Genomic DNA, 17,628 nt, shown 5'->3' on the forward strand with positions numbered 1-17,628 from the left:
GCTTTAGATTTTCGCCTAATGAATATTAAATTAACTTCGATATTAACTAAAAATAGTAGTCTGGTTGAACTAAACTAAATGCTTTGTTTAGCAAAGCCATATAGATTTTACAACTAGGTATAATTTTTCTTTTAAAACTTCACAATGCACATTCTTGAGCGCCAAGAACAACTGAATGTTTCTACTTGAATTCCTCTCCTTGGATCTGGAATATTGTTTTAATGAAAACATTAGCCTCGAGTCTTGGTATGTCCCTTAAGTTTATTAACATCATATCACAATTTTCAGTTTCTAATCACACTTCTTAGACTGTAAATTTAAATCTCAAACCAATGACTAATGTAACAATCTTGCTATTTTTCACTTAAATATATCTACTATAGTATTATAACCTAAATCATCAAACATCCGATATTCATTGCCTTATGTTTTTTCAGAGGATACAATATAGGATAGTACGATAAAATAATCATTACGACGAACACTCCTGTCTTACATGGCTGAGTTAAATACACACTTCCAGTACAAGTGGGGTGGTGTCCGTTAGACAGATTGGCCTGTCTTAGCCTCGAAACCAAAGTTTGTGACCTGAGTCCGGATGTATCACTTTTACCAGCCTTTGTGGTCATCAGCATGGGGTGTAATTGACTTAAAGGGAAGTAGTTTGTGTGGAAGATTATTTGGAACGCTTTGTTATTTTAACAAACAAAAGATTTGGTCACTAGGACTATTTTGTTTTTAAATAAGGCAGTCAGTAATTCACTTCCGGTATAAGTAATGTCCTATCAAAGTGTTATGTATAATTTTTAATTATTAGCACCTACAATAGTTACAGTGTGAAAAGTCTTAAATTAGAGGGAAAAGGTTGTATAAAAACATTTGAAAGGATTTAAAATATACATAGGCGAGATTTAATTAATTATGTCCAACAAACATTTTAATAATAACTGGTGAAACCATAAGATTAAATCCAATGATTGTCGAAAGTTTGTACTGAGTTGTCTGATGTTATTTTTATTTATATTATAAGCACTTTGTGCCAATTGTAAATGTAATTAAAAATAACAATATATTTTTTTCACAAGTTAATTTTAAGACTGATTTATATGACTGCACATGTAGCTATAAAGTAGATAAGCTGTGTATGATAATTCCTGGAACCATGTTTGTGACAACGTGATTCCAGACGTTCCGCTTCGAGGACGATGAACTGGAGCTAAACTCTACATTTACATTGAATCAATCCTTTCCACCACAGCTACGTTATTCGTAGAAAACCAGAAAAATGAAACCTATGCTCACTAGGTAGATAATGAACCTACATGAGGTGTTAACATTGTGGAGGTGGGACTCTGTTATCGCTACTGGGCTTCTGCCTCAGGTCAGTTCTTGCTGAGAGTTTTTAAGAGAATATGTAAAAGAGTAATGGTATATATATACACACCTAAAACAAATATTAGCTCCAAATTTACTACTGAATAACATATACAGTGATAACCCCTATAAACTATTAAATCTTTATCTTTTCTATTTTTCAAAAAGTACGTCACGCCACGTGCCTCGTAACAAGCTTCACTGAGGATTCATTCATAATTGTTTATGTCTAATGCTCACTTAGTTCTAAAAGTTTGGCTAAATGTTTCAATGGCACATGTTAAAATTTCACACTATTAGACTCAGTTTGCTTTCATATTTATTTATCCTGGAATTTTCTCGTTTTCGTCATGGTTACAATTAGAATAATGTGAACACGTTTGCTAGCGTTTAACTATATCCCATTGAGTAGCGTGCACTATCATAGAACTCCATTTTGTATATAGAGAAATGAAAGTTCATGCAAAATTTAGAGTCTGTAATCAGTCCATCTTAGAAATATTGTTCGGACACACATATAAACAGACATGTAATAATACGAGCTTATTGAATGAAAGGATTCGATAACCAATATAACTTTTTTTATAAATTTAGTGTTTTTATACACGTACAACTCATACTATTGGGTTTTGTCAAATACATCTCGTTGAAGCAACACAGATAAATGAAGTAAATTATTTTATAAAACCAAGTCTTTCGAAACGTTATATCTGGTCGTTGAATGGAACGAGAGGGAAGTACACAAACCCCTCTTTGTTGAAGTGAATGTTACAGCGTCTCGTGAATGTAGGGGTAAATATCGCCTAAACTTCTCTCAAAGCATGTAAGTGGATTTTAGTGCCAACAGTCGCCCTTACAGACGCGATAAAGCACATTGAAGCAGACCGAGCCCTTGTTAAGGTTCCAGTGCTTTTCGCTTAGCAGTTACATGCTAAACGCCATGAGCGAAAGGGTTTACCCAGTAAAATATAAGGGTCATAAAGGTTTTAGTTATCTTGAAATTACTGTATTTTACAGTATAATCAGTAAAAATAATAGTGTCAATCCTTGGTATTTGATTTGTTTGTGAATAAGGAATTTTACATTTATATACTTAACTTTGTAAAACGGTGAGTTGAAATAAATGTCAAAGTCGTTTAGATCATTATGTAAAAGTAATCGTGAAGCTATACAAATATTATTGGAGCATGTAGAATGTTTGAAATGTGTTCCGAGAATATTAGGGTAAAAATATTGAAAAATTAGAACAAGGAGAAAAACTTGGGTAAGAACGTTAAATATGAATGAAAGCCTAGTATTTGAAATTTTTACAAAACTGCTTGGATGACTTAGAATAGAATGCAATTAGATATCTCCCTATGGCTTGTTTCGTAAGGGGAATTTGCACAAATAGCAAAGGTTACGTTAAAGAAAAATGTTTTTAAATGGTTTATAAACCACAAGGTATTCAGGCTTTAATCCCTGGTACTCATTGTGATTTAGAAATTTCAGACCTACTTCAACAAACTCCCTTTGAAGTTTTTATTGTTACATCTTTCTCTACCAATTCCTTTGCATACTAATCAATGATATAGAGCAAACTCATGGATAGTTAGATTTCGTAGTAGGGCTCTGAAGATTGGAGCTGTCGCCCATTATAAACCACTGGCGGGCATTGCTTCTTCTAAGAACATCTTTCAATATAATTTCGAGGGTATACTAACTACTCCTATTTTGTCAGAGTACTTTTGCTACCTTTTTTCTCTGCAGTATAATAAGCGGTCACAACGACAATAACGTTGGTTCAAAAATAATCTAGCGAATATAAAAACATTTTCCTATAAATGAGAGGATATTGCGGTAATAGGTAACCACTGAATAACCCCTTACTAACACTAATACGTTATAAACCACCCATGGGCCCATCGATTGTGATAGCGGCCGCTTTTTATACCACAAACATATTTTTTTACCTATGCAATATTAGTTTTCTTTTTCTTTCCTTATTTTCTGCACATTATCCACAGATGTAGAAACTATAATCCAAACCTGCCAATCAAAGAACTTATGGCCAGCTGAGTGCGGTGAGAGTTGGCGGTAACTAGCCAAGTCCTTTCTTTTCAAATTTTTACAGGAAAAGAAGGATTCGTTGGAATTATCATGATCAGATTTCCTGTATGGGTACTCTAAGTTCCTGAACTAACTGAGGTATTGAGGTGCACGTATCACCGTCCCTGCACCGCTCACGTACGAAAGTCTCCATCAGCTTCCTTGTTCACCAACCTCTGTCTTTTGTTGTTACTTCTCTTGTCAAACCTGCATGGGGTAAGCCTTTATTAGTCCTCTTTCTTCTAAATTGTAGGAAATTCATTCACACAACCACCACTATTACTAGTTTGTGAACCCTCCGAAAAGATATTGGTAAACACATTTCTTCAAGTAACGATCTTGGCATACAGCATCCACAAAAAAATATGAATAACTAATAATACAAACTATATATTTAAAGGGCTAAAAATCAATACCATTCCAGTTCAATTATTTTACAATGCTCTTGTCAAACACTACAAATATGTAAATTGATTTGATAGGTTAGTTCTGGAGTAGAAATTACAAACACACTGTATCACATTTGGTATAATTTATTCTTATTGATCACCCAAAGGAACATTCGCAGAGCTAAACGCTCTTATTTACCCATGAGAAATAAAGTTGTATGTTATATTCTTAATGCATCAATTTCATAATTCACTTAGTACGTATATCGAAGCAGCCAGCAATATTGAGGAGTGGAATTCAAAAGCTAAACTGACTAGAATATCATGAACAATTATACCGCGCTACATAGTTTTAGAGTTAGTAATCTATTGGGTTACTAGAAGCAATTTCCTAAAGGAAATGTAAGTTTAATTAGGAGCAGTTCAAGCTCACTGACAAAGCTGTACTCTGAGTTGTTCGACTCATTTGATTCCCATGGGAAAACAGCAAACTTCTCTGCTGTAACAAATGTTCGTTTTGTGAAGACAGATAGGATAATCAGTTAAGTGAAACATATATTTACTTCACGTATTTTCCATATTCGTTTCACCTTAATATTGTAAATAATCAGTTCCTTATTTAATTTCATTTTAAAAATCGCAATCGCTTTTATTGGGTGTTTAAAAAGTAATTGAAGAATATGTTTAAAGTTGTAAGTAGAAGCAAAATGAGTTAACCTTTTTACAAGTTTTGTACGTTATACTTGAGGTTTTTGATGCTAGGAGTCTCTCCAGCATCCTAAAATAATATCAGAAACGGAGGAAAGGATGTTATGAGAAGGAAAATGATTTTTATGAATACATTTATACAAAGGCATCTCTCTTCAGGTCCAGGTTGGATGACGGCTTTCATAACAAATAGACTCGATTTGTCGTTTTGTAAAAATATTTATGATAAGTATGAAAATATGCTATCCAAATGATCAATGTTCTTATTCTCTCCTGAATAATGGTACTTCATCTCCTCCGTTTTACTGGATGGAGAGTATATAAATAGTCAAAAATTAAACTCACCAATGCTGTTGGATTTTCTTATTAAACGGTAATTGTAATCGGCGTTAAATAAACACCGATTTATAGTGTAACAGTATGGTAAAATTAAAATTTTTCTTTATTAATAACAATTAAAACACCTATGTTCTGTCTTTTATTCATTAAGAGTTGCTTTGTGAACAGAGCTAGCATTCGACAGAACAGAATAAATTTCCATTAAAATTGACTTCATTAAGAACATTTTCTTGATAATCATTAAAACAAACCATCGAATAGATCAATCTAGGAGACAGTACACAAACCTCCCTCTGTTCTAGTCAATGTTACGCACTTCCCTTTGTTCTCTGCAAACCAAGTATCGTATAAATATATCTTTAGATCCCTTAAGTGGATGTTAGCGCCAAAAGTCACCCTTATAGGTTGAAGAGGCGATAAAGCACATTATGTGAAGTAATCTAAACCTTGTTAAGACCCAAGTACTTCTTATATTACACTTGTTCTTGGTTAAGACTTCGAGAGACGGTGTTCGACAGATAATATGAAGTTAAGACGAGTTCGTCATTTCTTGTAATTACCGTTCCCAGCAATGTAAATACTTGCAATGTAATGACTTGCAAGTGTTGCATTGCAAGTCGTGTGTATGTATGGTACTCATATATGGGGAACTTACATATGTATTGGTATATTTATGTTAAACAGTGACTTTAAATAATTATTAATTTACTATTGCGACTAAAAAGTGAAAGAGAGGAAACGTCTACTCATAAATTAAATTAAATTACATTTATTCAATTAATTTATAAATATTATATAACCTATAAAAACCTATTAGAAGTTATAATGGACGAGGTTTAGCCGGCATCTCTTGTTCGAATAGACAGCTTATAAGATGTAATGCGCAAGTTTACTGACCTATTGTTTAGTAAACAGACTGGCCTGTGAATAATGGATTCTACGGTAAAGATATAGTATGAACATTCGTATTAGTTTATGAACACATTAATAGCTTACAGATGTAATATTGAAAAAATCTTTTATCATCTGTAATATATTATGTTATGTACATTATGGGATTATTATTGGTATTTTAAAAAGATATTTATACAAATATATTTAGGATGTGTCATCATCATTTTCAACCAATAATTTTAGAATTATATTAAGTATATAAGTAAAGTTCTTTTTACAATATTTAAAGAAGTAATAAAATATTTTGGTATGTTCTTACCAATATACCGTACAAAAATACTCGCTAATTAAAAACTATACTTCCTTACCGTTTATCACGATTTTATTTCTAAGATTATTTCCAAAACATGAAATAAATTTTTATCAAAAGATAGAGGCATCGTCACTTTAAAACTATTAATATAAAGAGAAATGCCTGAAATTAACATTGGCTGGTTTGAGTGAAAGTTAACAGGATTAGTTTATACTTGAATACATGTACAACCTTTAACAACCTTCTTGCACTTTTCTGTACTATGTTAAAAATTTACTCGATTTGTGTTATTTGATATTTATTAAGGCATTTATTATTTACATTTAACTAAACCTATTACTTTATTACAGGTCTTTATATACAATATGGTTGTAAGATTGTAAATGAGTTAGCAGGAACTATAACATATTTTAGATTTAATGTACTTATATTTACTCAAAATATACATACATAGACTATTAATAATAACTGCTCCTCAGTTCATAAGAAATTTAACACAGCTGTTAGTGTGAAACAACACTAGTTCGTAGTACTACCCGATTCAGTTGGTGGCTATCTTGATTTCTGCTCCATAACAACAATGTTTAACATTTTAACAGCTTTATTTGTAATCGTAGAATCATCGAGGGTGTGTATGTGTGTTTATTTTTGAAGGGAAGAAGGTGAAAGATTTTACACTTACATTATTATAATAACTAAAACCTCAAAATTTATACTTTCAAAATATATTTGTACACGCTTATATCTCCTAATTTAATCAACCAGTAATTGAGAGGTTATGGCGTTGCGGGTTATACAAAAGGAAAAAGTTGATATTTTTTATCTTTCCATATCCTGAGCATGTTCACTTCCACTTATCCTACTCACAGATTAATTTCCTCAACAATAGTTACACAGTCCCTTTTGACTTCCCAGCTATTTCTGGATGGACATCGACGGCTTCTGGAGAGAACATATATCTATTAGCCAGTAATTTAGAACTTTGTGAGTTTTCCGTGGCGGCTCCCGCCTCTACGATTATGCAAATGTTGGCATCGTTATTTCATCTATGCAGCTGGACCTCAGTGAACTTTGCACCGGTAAGTCATCCGGCACTCCTGTAAAGCATTGTGAGCATGGCTTTTGGTTCTGTGCTATCAGTCATTATTTGTAATTGTTGTGAGGCTTGATAAATACCGTTGGAATACTGATGGCGTTCGAGTATAATATTGGTAAGCCAGCTTGGATTCCTAGTGTCACTATTAAGTTGGGCTGCGATCGTGTATAAGCTGAGTGTTCTCTATGCTTGTTCCAATGAGCAGGAGAGTGCAATAAGGACGTGGAGCTTGGTCCAGCATACATCACCTCCATTAGAACATCAACTCTCATTGGAACAGTCCCCTTTCTTTTAAAAAAAAGGTCCATCAAAGAACGTTCGGTAGTATTGGAAACATTGGTTACAAATATGTAACTTACATATGTCAATAAGTCGAATTGTACAATCCTCCCCATTTATAAGTCGGTTATAAATATAAAAATACCACATAGTTATTGTTAGTTTCGTTATTTTTTAAAATATTTAATTATTTTCAAATCCAGAATAATGTATTAAAACAATACCACGTTCTACAACATAACGTAATTCTTGCGTAAGCAACTTATCATAGAACTTGGCAACAACACATCTCGACTGATATACTTAGTAGATAAGATAAGTCATAAGCACTATCAAGTAGATTGTTCCGGCAAATTTAAACGTATCATTTATAGTTATTCAAGAGATGAATTCAGATAAATGGAGGATTCAAAGACGTATCGGCCTCTTTCAAAATAAATATATCACTTTTCTGAAGTGTTCTTTTTGAGATTTCCAAAATGCACAGTCATGTTTTATAAAACATTTTATTTAACTATTAATCCTCAATAATAACATTTTAGTATGCAAAATTTTTACTCTGATTCATATATCATCATAAAAGCAAACATTTGAAGGGTTTATGGCATACTATGAGGCAGCTCTGATATCAAAGTCCTTGTCTTTGTCCGTTCAAGTCTTCCTTCTCGACAAGATTGACCCATTCACGACATTTCAATTACTCAAAGTCCCTGAACTTTGAAACGTAGTAATGTATGTAGAATCATTTTGTCGCTTAAGGAAATCAGAATTAAATTAATAAATTAGAAATTCACAAGTTTTTGGTTTGATGTATCACTTTCTTGTCATAAACTGCGATTCTTAATGTATTTGTGAATTTAAAAAGGTAAGTACACCTTTCACCATCTCTAGCTGAGCGAATAGATACATCTCTACAAATGAAGAAAATCTGTGCACTACTAATTATTAGGGTTATCATCAAATATCAAGTAACAAAACATTAAATGGTAACTGAAGACTGCGGCACAGGGTTTGGAGTTGAAAAGTTTATTTGTTAATTGGTTGGATATAATAAAGATCATGCCATTTATTGGGAGAAAAAACATAAACTTCAAACCCTAAGATGTCACACTCGTTTCCAAAATATGAATTAGGGATAAAAATAGGCCAAGAAAGGCAAATATTATTGACCTTGTTAGATTTTATCAAGACATAATAGGACCAACTGTTTCATCTAATTATGATAAAAGTGAATATCCGACCTGCTGAAGAGATTACTAACAATTAGAAATAACCACTGGATATCACACATCTACGTAGTTAACCCCCTAGCCCAGCCACTTACAAATGGTTGTAATCTTTATTTTACATTTGTTTAGACATTTGTAATGTTTGCTTCGATCTCCTACCGTTAGTTTTTGACGTAACATTTTCGGTGGATCCTCTTTACAGTAGACCATCGACCACTTAAATTCAAGACAATATATTAGGCCAATATTTTAGGCCATTCGATAGCTTCTTGTTAATACACTTTATTTTTGTCGGAGCCCACGTTTTTTAGGTTGTAGTCTAGTGTTGTCAGAATACGAGAAATTCCAAATTTTTTGGGTGGGTCAACTTCATGGTAGCAGCTCACCTATATGTCATTTCAGGCAAAACTACATGCCCACTTTTGTTTGGGCCTTAATATATCTTTTTATGATATTAAAGTGTTAATTTCATTGGCGAGCCAACATCCAGTAAAGTGTCTTATTATTAAAAGACGTCGGAAATTACAAAATAAACATAAACTAACGAAAAGCTAACAAGTAGCATGCATTTTGATTCGCGGTTATGTAATGGGTAGGCTTTTGTGAAGTTGGTCTACCCAAAATGTTACGTGAGAAACTAATGAAAGAAGGACGCTAAAAATAACAACAACAAAAAAAATTATGGTTGCCTGTAAAGTCGGTTTTACGGGCGAAGATTATACGTGACAACGTCTTTTTCTCGGTAGAATATTTATTGATATGAATATTATTAAATTGCACAATAGGAACAAGGAATTGAATGAAAATAAGAATTGCACAAATTTTTACTATAGAAATATATTTTGTTTACTAAAACATTGTACATAATTTGAAATTAATTAAAATTTGTTATTGTAAATGGTAAAGTTGAATAAAACATTTACTAAAATTGGAATTTGAAATTCTTGCTAAACACAGTTAAATTCTAACTCCGCGCGTGGTGATTGGTCGGTTTAGTTCGTTTGTTTGGTCGCACTGTTATGACAGGTTAGAGGTTATAATTTGTTATTTTAAATGTTTGACTAGCAATACGCGCTGTTTCTTCTCAATCGACTGAATTACGATTGATTGCAGAGTGATTTAAACTAATAATTTACTTAACACTATCAACATTTGTCAATAGTATGACATAACCTATAAACTCAGTTTCTCAACTTTTGTGTCAATCTAACAATTAATCAATCAATCATAGTTTACGATAATGAAATATCAGTGTACAATTATTTACCTTTATTGTTGTAGTTGTTGTAAATGACGAATCTAAGCACTCCACATTTTCACGAATAAACATAGTTATCTGCTTTATCCCGTGCGGCGGACCCACAGTTATCTGCTTTATCCCGTGCGGCGGACCCACTGGACGGGCATCGTAACGTTACCGGGCGTTACACTTTTTCATGAGTGACTCCGAGCCGCAACCTAATTTAAGACGTTGTCACGTCAAAAAACGAGAAAGCACGATAACTTAAAGGTTCCAGGCAGTATTAAGTGGGTAGGTGATGTTTGGTGGAGTTAACTTAGAATTAATACAACGCATCTGTCTGGTCCACAATACAATTAAAAAAAGATTAAGTTATAAATTTCGAAATATGACTGACGGAAGAAAGTGTTTTTAAATGTAGTAATAATATTGTAGCTACTTGTCTTGCGGCGAGTGCCGCTATAGATTTGAATTTGGCGCGCGTAATCCTTCAGTAGCCGCGAACGCGATTGCCAGCTGCGCCGACCTCTAGCTCTTAGCTTGAACAATAGGAGCCTCCTACCATCCGGAATTCTTCTGGACAGGTTCTGGTAGGATGATTCCTGCTAGGTTAGCAGGCTGAGACCGGAGGTTGTGGGGGGAGTCGTTGTGCAGCGATCGGGTGGAGTCGACGGTAGAAGTGAGTGTACGTGGCCTGGGACTTGGTATAATTATTAGGGAAGCTTTCGGAACTATATCCAAATTATTAGTTAATATCTTTAGTCATCAAAGCTGGTTAGGCTTTGGATAGAGGGAATCCATTTAATTTAAATTCACGCTTACTGTCCTATTTTTTAGTTTTATAATAACAGCATTGATCTATTCATCGTTTTGTTGTAAACTCCTAATGTTCTTATGTTGGGATACAAGAGTGACTGGCTCACTGGCAACACTGAGGACCTCCAGGGCTCCTTCAATTTTCTGCAGTAAGTGTAACTAGCATTGATCTATTCATCGTTTAGTTGTTACTTCCCAACTTGCTCATGATGGAGTACAAGAGTGATTGGCTAGTGAGCAAATGTTTTTTTATTTTTTTTTTTTTTTTTTTTTTTTTTTTTTTTTTTTTTTTTTTTTTTTTTTTTGCTTTGGGGTATTGGGGCTGGATTCACAGATCCTCACAAACGTCAACCTGTAGCTTATTTGTGTGCCCCTTTGATGTTAGAGGGGTAAGCCTATCTTTGTGCCCTTAATTAGGCTAAGAAGCTTTTCCCCGATACTAGCATCTGGTTCGTCGCCTGGTTGTTTATCACCGAAAAGAGCCCTTCTCCTTGCTCCCAGTATCTCACAGTCCAGTATAATGTGTTTTGCAGTCTCTTCAGACTTATTGCAGAGTCTGCACTCCAAGTCCTCATGTCGTAAACCTAGAGTGTTTAGGTGTTTCCTGAAGTGGCCGTGTCCAGTGATCAAGGCAATCACTTGCTTAAACCCGATCCCTGCCCAGCCCATCAGCCATCTGGTGAAGCCGGAGCTAGAATCAGCAAGCAGTCTTTTGCCGAGTGCTTGTCCCTTGGTGACTCTGCCACCGCAAGCGGTGTGTCTTCCTGGATCATTTGTTTATACTTTGGTAAGCGGCTGACTTGCTTATACCACAACTCGGTTCTGGACCGGTGTATGGCATGCTTGCTCCGCTTTTGGCAAGCCTGTCGGCGCATTCGTTACCACCTATGCCTGTGTGGCCCGGTACCCAACCAAGACGCAACAAAGTTGCGTGATCCAAGCTTGCAGAGAGTGTTAAAGCACTCCCACACAAGCATGGATGAGATGCTGTTGGAGTCAAGAGCTTTAAGAGCTGCCTGACTGTCTGACATTATACAGATGTACATTCCCCTGGTACCCTCTAGTGAGGCCTAGTTGGCACAGCTAGGATACCATAGATTTTCGGCTTGAAATATGGAGCAGTTCCGACCCAAACTGCCGCAAAGGGCAGTTCTAGGGGATTGACTAAACACTCCATATCCAGTTCTACCCTTAATAAGCGAGCCATCCGTGTACCAGACAAAAGCTCTTTCTTATTGTTGGGATGTTATCTTGCGATTTTCCACTCATCTCTGGAGTAGAAGTCAACAGAGAATGGCTTATTAAATACGAACTCCGTTCTCATTATGTCGGAGGACCATTTCGAGAATAGCGCTTGGGTTTACAGCTTCAGTGATGGCGCCATGGCTCGCGTTAGACGCGCCATTCCTCCACAAGCCAGCAACCACCAGCCGATAAGCTGACTTACGCGCTTCAGCTTTTATATGGACATCAAGAGGTAGAAGTCCTAAAGCCACCTCGAGGGTCGCTGAGGACTGCTCCTGAATGCTCCGGTTGCAAAGATTGTACCAACCTTTGTAAGCTTTCAAGCTTGGCTTTGGCAGTTACCTGATTCACCTTTGTCCACCAGACTAATGAACCATAAGTGATTTGAGGCCTTACAACTGCTTTGTAAAGCCATAGTGCTATATGGGGTTTTACGCCCCATGAGATTCCTGCAAGTCTCCTGGTCGTCATGAGCCGCCCAACTTTGCTTTGTGCAGGATATTGTTAAGATGATCATTCCACGTAAGCTTATGGTCTAGAGTCAGTCCTAAATATTTGACTGTCTTTGACCACTCAAGCTGTGTGGATGCGAGTTTCAGCCTAGAAAGAGAATCTAGTTTCTTTTTCCTAGTGAATGGTACAACTACTGTCTTAGAGGGATTTACTTTCAGTCCCTCTCCCTGACACCAGTTGTATACATGTTGAAGATTGGTATTCATGATATCAACAACAACATTTGTATAATTTCCCTGTACCATAAGGACTATGTCGTCTGCATATCCTTGGACAAAGATTCCATTTGTTAGTAAGGTCCTCAAGTAGACCATCTACTACTACTAGATTCCACAGTAGAGGTGACAGGATGCCTCCTTGAGGACATCCCCTTGTGGGTGCGATCACGAGCGATTCTTCATTGAGATCGGCCCTGATCCGTCTGGAGCACAGCATGGCCCTAAGCCACCGGCAACAGAGCTGGCTCGAGGCCACGTCGCTGTGCTCCACTTACCATTGCAGTGAATTTAGCATTGTCAAAAGCTCCTTCAATGTCTATGGAAGGTGCACAATGCCAATTCCTAGGCGGACAGGCTAATCCTCAATCCTACTGACTAGTTTGGTGCAGTGCTGATTCACAGGATTTGCCTGGCTGGTATGCATGTTGGTTGCGATGAAGGGGAGTGTCTGAGAGAACTCCCTTTCTCAGGTGCCTCTCCACCAGTCTTTTCTAATGTTTTCAGTAGAAACGAAGATAAACTGATGGGACGAAAAGATTTAGGGACAGAATAGTCCGCTCTCCCTTTTTTAGGGATGAAGAGTGAAGACCACCCTGTTGAGACGCCAGGCTTGTGGTATGTACCCATAAGCTAGGCTCGCCCTGAATAGTTCACATAGAAGGGTAAGGAGATTCTCCGGCCCTTGTTTGAAGCAGGGCCGGAAAGATTCCATCCCCTCCTGCAGATTTTAAAGGGGCAAATTAGAAATTGCCCATTTGGCTTTAGAGAGATTGACAATCCTTCTGGCAATGGCCCAGCTACCACGATAAGCTCTTGGCCGTGAGCCTGCCTCATGGTTACCAGACGTTCCAGTGTTGTCATTCTCAAAGATACAATCAGGGAAAGTGAGTCTCAAGGAGAAGTTTGAGGCTATCACTAGACCCGGAAGTGTGTTGACCTCCCTGGGACCTTAAAGATCCCAAGTGACCGGTTGGACCTGAGGCTAGTAAACGTTGCAGTCTAGCTGCCGCGCTTAACTCATTTACCTTCTGTGTAAACTGCCTCCAGGAACTTTGTTTTGCCTTTTTAATTGCTAGGCTGTATTCTGTTAGAGCTCTATGATAGGACTCCCCAGATACGGCTCCTTTTGCATTGATTGTACAGCTTCCTAACATTAGCCCTTTTGCGAGCGAGGTCCGCAGTCCACCACTTAGTATTGATTCGACTCTTCCCCCGTCGCAATGGACAATTGTCGTGGAAGCTATTGATTATAGCATTCTGCAGGTCAGAAGCTATCTGATCTATATCTGTGAAGCATCGCACCCTTCCGCCTACCGATCCCAACTGTGGACTGAAGGTCAGACTTATATCCCAACCAGTCAGATCCTCCTGGGATTGCGATAGTGGACCTCTGCAGCCTCATCTTGCAAGTTGAAGCGGATATACCTGTGATCCGATAATGAGGCCTCTTCGCTTACGTGCCACTTATCAACCATTCCAAGTATACCTTGTGTGCAGATTGTTATATCAATAACTTCTTGTCTAGTTCGTGTTGCGAACGTTGCGGCGGTTACCTTTATTACATATAAATAGGTCCCTGCTTAGAAGAAATTGTTAAAATTGCCTCACCTCTGGGGTTAGTGGTTGGTGCTGCCCCATCCAGCAGAGTGATGGGCGTTGGCGTCACAACCTAGAAGAAGTTGTTGACGTCTAGCTTGTGCTTCTTCCACCAGGAGCTCTAGGTCTCTTGATGGAGGGAGTTCCCTGGCATCATATGGCAAGTATACGGAGCCTACAATTGTGCTCTGTACTATGCCTCCATTCTTCCAGGTCAGTGTGCCCACAGTGAGATCTCTGGAGCAGAATTCGTTGAGGGTTAGAAAAATCCAAGCCTCTCTTCAACAGGATGCAGGTCCTGACATTCCTTAGAGAGGTACAGTAAATTAACTTACCTTTGGTTTCATTTAGGCCCGCCACTCTCCCTTGGTGAAGCCATGGTTCTTGAATCAATGCCAGATCGAATCCCTCCTGGAGGAAGAAACTGGCAGAAGGCTGCCGAAGCAGCCCTACTGTGCTGGAGGTTTGATTTGTAGAACTCGTGGCATTGTCCTTGACTGTCGAGGAGACAATTGAGACCTGCCAGAGTCCTAGGTTGGCTCTACAGTTGGAAGCCTTCACAGCCTTGTAGCACACCTCGTCCAGGAAACAGACGAATCCGTAACCTTTCGGATCTGGCTTGGATGGAAGGATTTTCCACTCGTTTACATTTAGGTTGGGATTCTGCTTTTTGAACATTTCAGTACCTTTTCAGGTGTCTTCTTCAGAAGCTTCGGGTGAGCTCTGAAAAACACCCTAGTGGACCTCAAGATGTCCTTACGCAGACCCACTCTCAGAGAGATGTCATCTCCCAGAGGTTTTATTCTTTGAATAACTTCTTCCAGCCAACGTTTGGTGTGCTCGTTGAAAGCAGGAAGCAATTAACACACCTTTCTCTAGGTAGGTGCCCGCAAACGATGGAACGGAACCATCCTCCAGGGGTTGGATTTCTTCCATAATTGCGTCCTCGATGGCTTCTCCTTGCTCTGCACTAAGCTTCGCCTCTGGGTAGCCTTCGAGGGCTATGGCTATTTTGATCGCCGCGACCTCTCTGTAGGTAGCCTTGGGTGTGCTACCAGAGGCCTCGGGATCGTGGGCTTCGGGCTTTTGGGTTTCCCTCCTAGCCTTCTTTGCGGGCCCCTCAGCGGAGGGTGGGGTGACCGAGGTGCCTCTGGGGCGTTTGGCCGACCCCTCCCCCGCCTTGGTACCCGCAGTTGGGCCCGGAGTTGAGACCTCCTGCCGTTCTGGGTACTTTTTCTTCTTTTTCCCCCTCCTCCACTTGGAAGGGTCAAAAGCTTCATCACCCTTTTCAAGAAGTTTAGCCTTTAGTGCTTCTCTCCTTTGAGCAGTGGTGAGATTAGGCATCTTCATTCTGAGGTTGCCGAGTTGCTCTGTGGCATCATCCAGCGTACCTGTAGACATGGGAGTGCTTTGGGCTGTTGAGGAGCTGATCTTCTACATCTTGAAGGGCTTTTGCTTCCTCAGCGCTTGTACTACCTTCCTCAGATAAAGCCTTGCCATGTATGGGAGCTTCAGTGTGCAATGGAACCTCCTGTGTTCCTAATGCACTTTGTTGAGGAGAAGGTAGGGATGTTGGCATAACAACCTATTGAGTTGTTTTACCAGGTGATGGTGTGTGCGAGGTAGCTTCAGGAGCTACCTCAGCAGGAAGAGGTAGGTTAGAAACTGCTTCAGGAACTGTTTCAAGGGTTGGTTGGTTTTGGTTTTTGTTTTTGTTTTTTTTCCATGATGTTCCCACGAGTAGCTAGGGAATGGAAGGTCGACCCAGACAGAGCCCCGCATGCCTGGGTAAGCTGCTTTAAAACTGGAGGGTCGCCGGTGTCCAGAGTCCGCATAGTAAAGACTGGTTTGCCACCAGCCATTCAGCCCCTGGCCTATGCTGTTCCACCGTGGCTTGGCCCCTAGTGGGAGAAATGAAAGGAAAACTAAATCGAAGGGTTGAGGAAGTTTAACTCAAATAGAAGAGAGTGAAGAAGAGAGATAGGCTGACACATAGAAAAGTGTGCCAGCCATAGGCCCCAGAAACAAGAAGAGAAGGGATCTGGAGCATTAGCTAGGGTACCTCGGGGTCGCCACTACCCGTACGGCCTCGAAAGTTAGACCGCCCCTGAGGGCGAGCAAATGTTACAAGTGTCTAACACTGAGGACCTCTGGAGTTATAAATAAAATAAAGGAAATCTCTTTTGTAGTCACAATATTGACTATGTGTGGCCATTACTATGTCATGGAAATTACTAGTTCTTGAAACTTTCAGTATTCGTTAAATATAATGATAGTAAATGGCCGAAATACTCATTACTTTCATAAAATACGAATACGATAAATATTTACATTCAATTTTAATACAAAGTAAAACATTTAAAAGTGTCATTATAAAGGAAATGATAGAATTTAAATTTTTTAAATTATTCTTCAATAATTTAAGTTTCCTACTTACGATGATTACTTTACTATACTTTCTGAAACAGGGCATGCAATAGAGAAGGATAGCTTTGTAAAAATTATAATGCCCTATTAGGGTTAGAGCGGTTATACAAAAATATTTGATTGTCTAGTGGTCCAATGTAATACAGTGTGTTTTCTATTACTGTGAACAATTCTTTTTAGTTAAATGTTACCCATTCGATAAAAAAGTCAATGGCAGATGGACATAAAGTGCTGTACAACGCAGTTCTGTAAGGCGGATAATTCCAATGATCTCGTTTGTATTCACCGACCAGAAAACAGGTCTTACCGCGGCGCGTGTGAATGCATAATTAATGCTCAGTAAATGCGGTGGTGATTGTAGCAGCATAAGCATTTCTTTCGGCGATTATTTCCATCGTGGAAAATAATAGCACTCGTATAACGCTGATCTTACAACAAAGGTTATAAAATTTAAAACGCTTATGTTTTGCACTGATATACTAAAGCTATACTGTTATAAGCTCTTTTTGTTTTAAGTAATCTAAGCCCGGATCTTTTTCTTTACGACCCTTTTAACATTTTGCGAGTGCGCAACGCTTATTATGTGCATCACGTCCATAGTTCCAGTAATTATTTTGTTACGGACAGAATAATGGAGAGAATCGACGTAAAATATTTGGTGAAGTAAGAAAAGTTCGGTTATTTATTAAAAAGCGACACTTATACGAAACTAGACAATTTATTTACTTTATAGAATTACTTTGTATAACAATTTAAAAATAAATATTTTATTCAATGAATATGTCCTAAATTTGAGTTGGGCTCAGTATTAAAAAAAATGTATATAAACTTAAAATACGAGTAATTTATTACCATATCATTGCT

This window comes from Homalodisca vitripennis, chromosome 7 (assembly GCF_021130785.1).
Source record: "Homalodisca vitripennis isolate AUS2020 chromosome 7, UT_GWSS_2.1, whole genome shotgun sequence".
NCBI lineage: Eukaryota > Metazoa > Arthropoda > Insecta > Hemiptera > Cicadellidae > Homalodisca > Homalodisca vitripennis.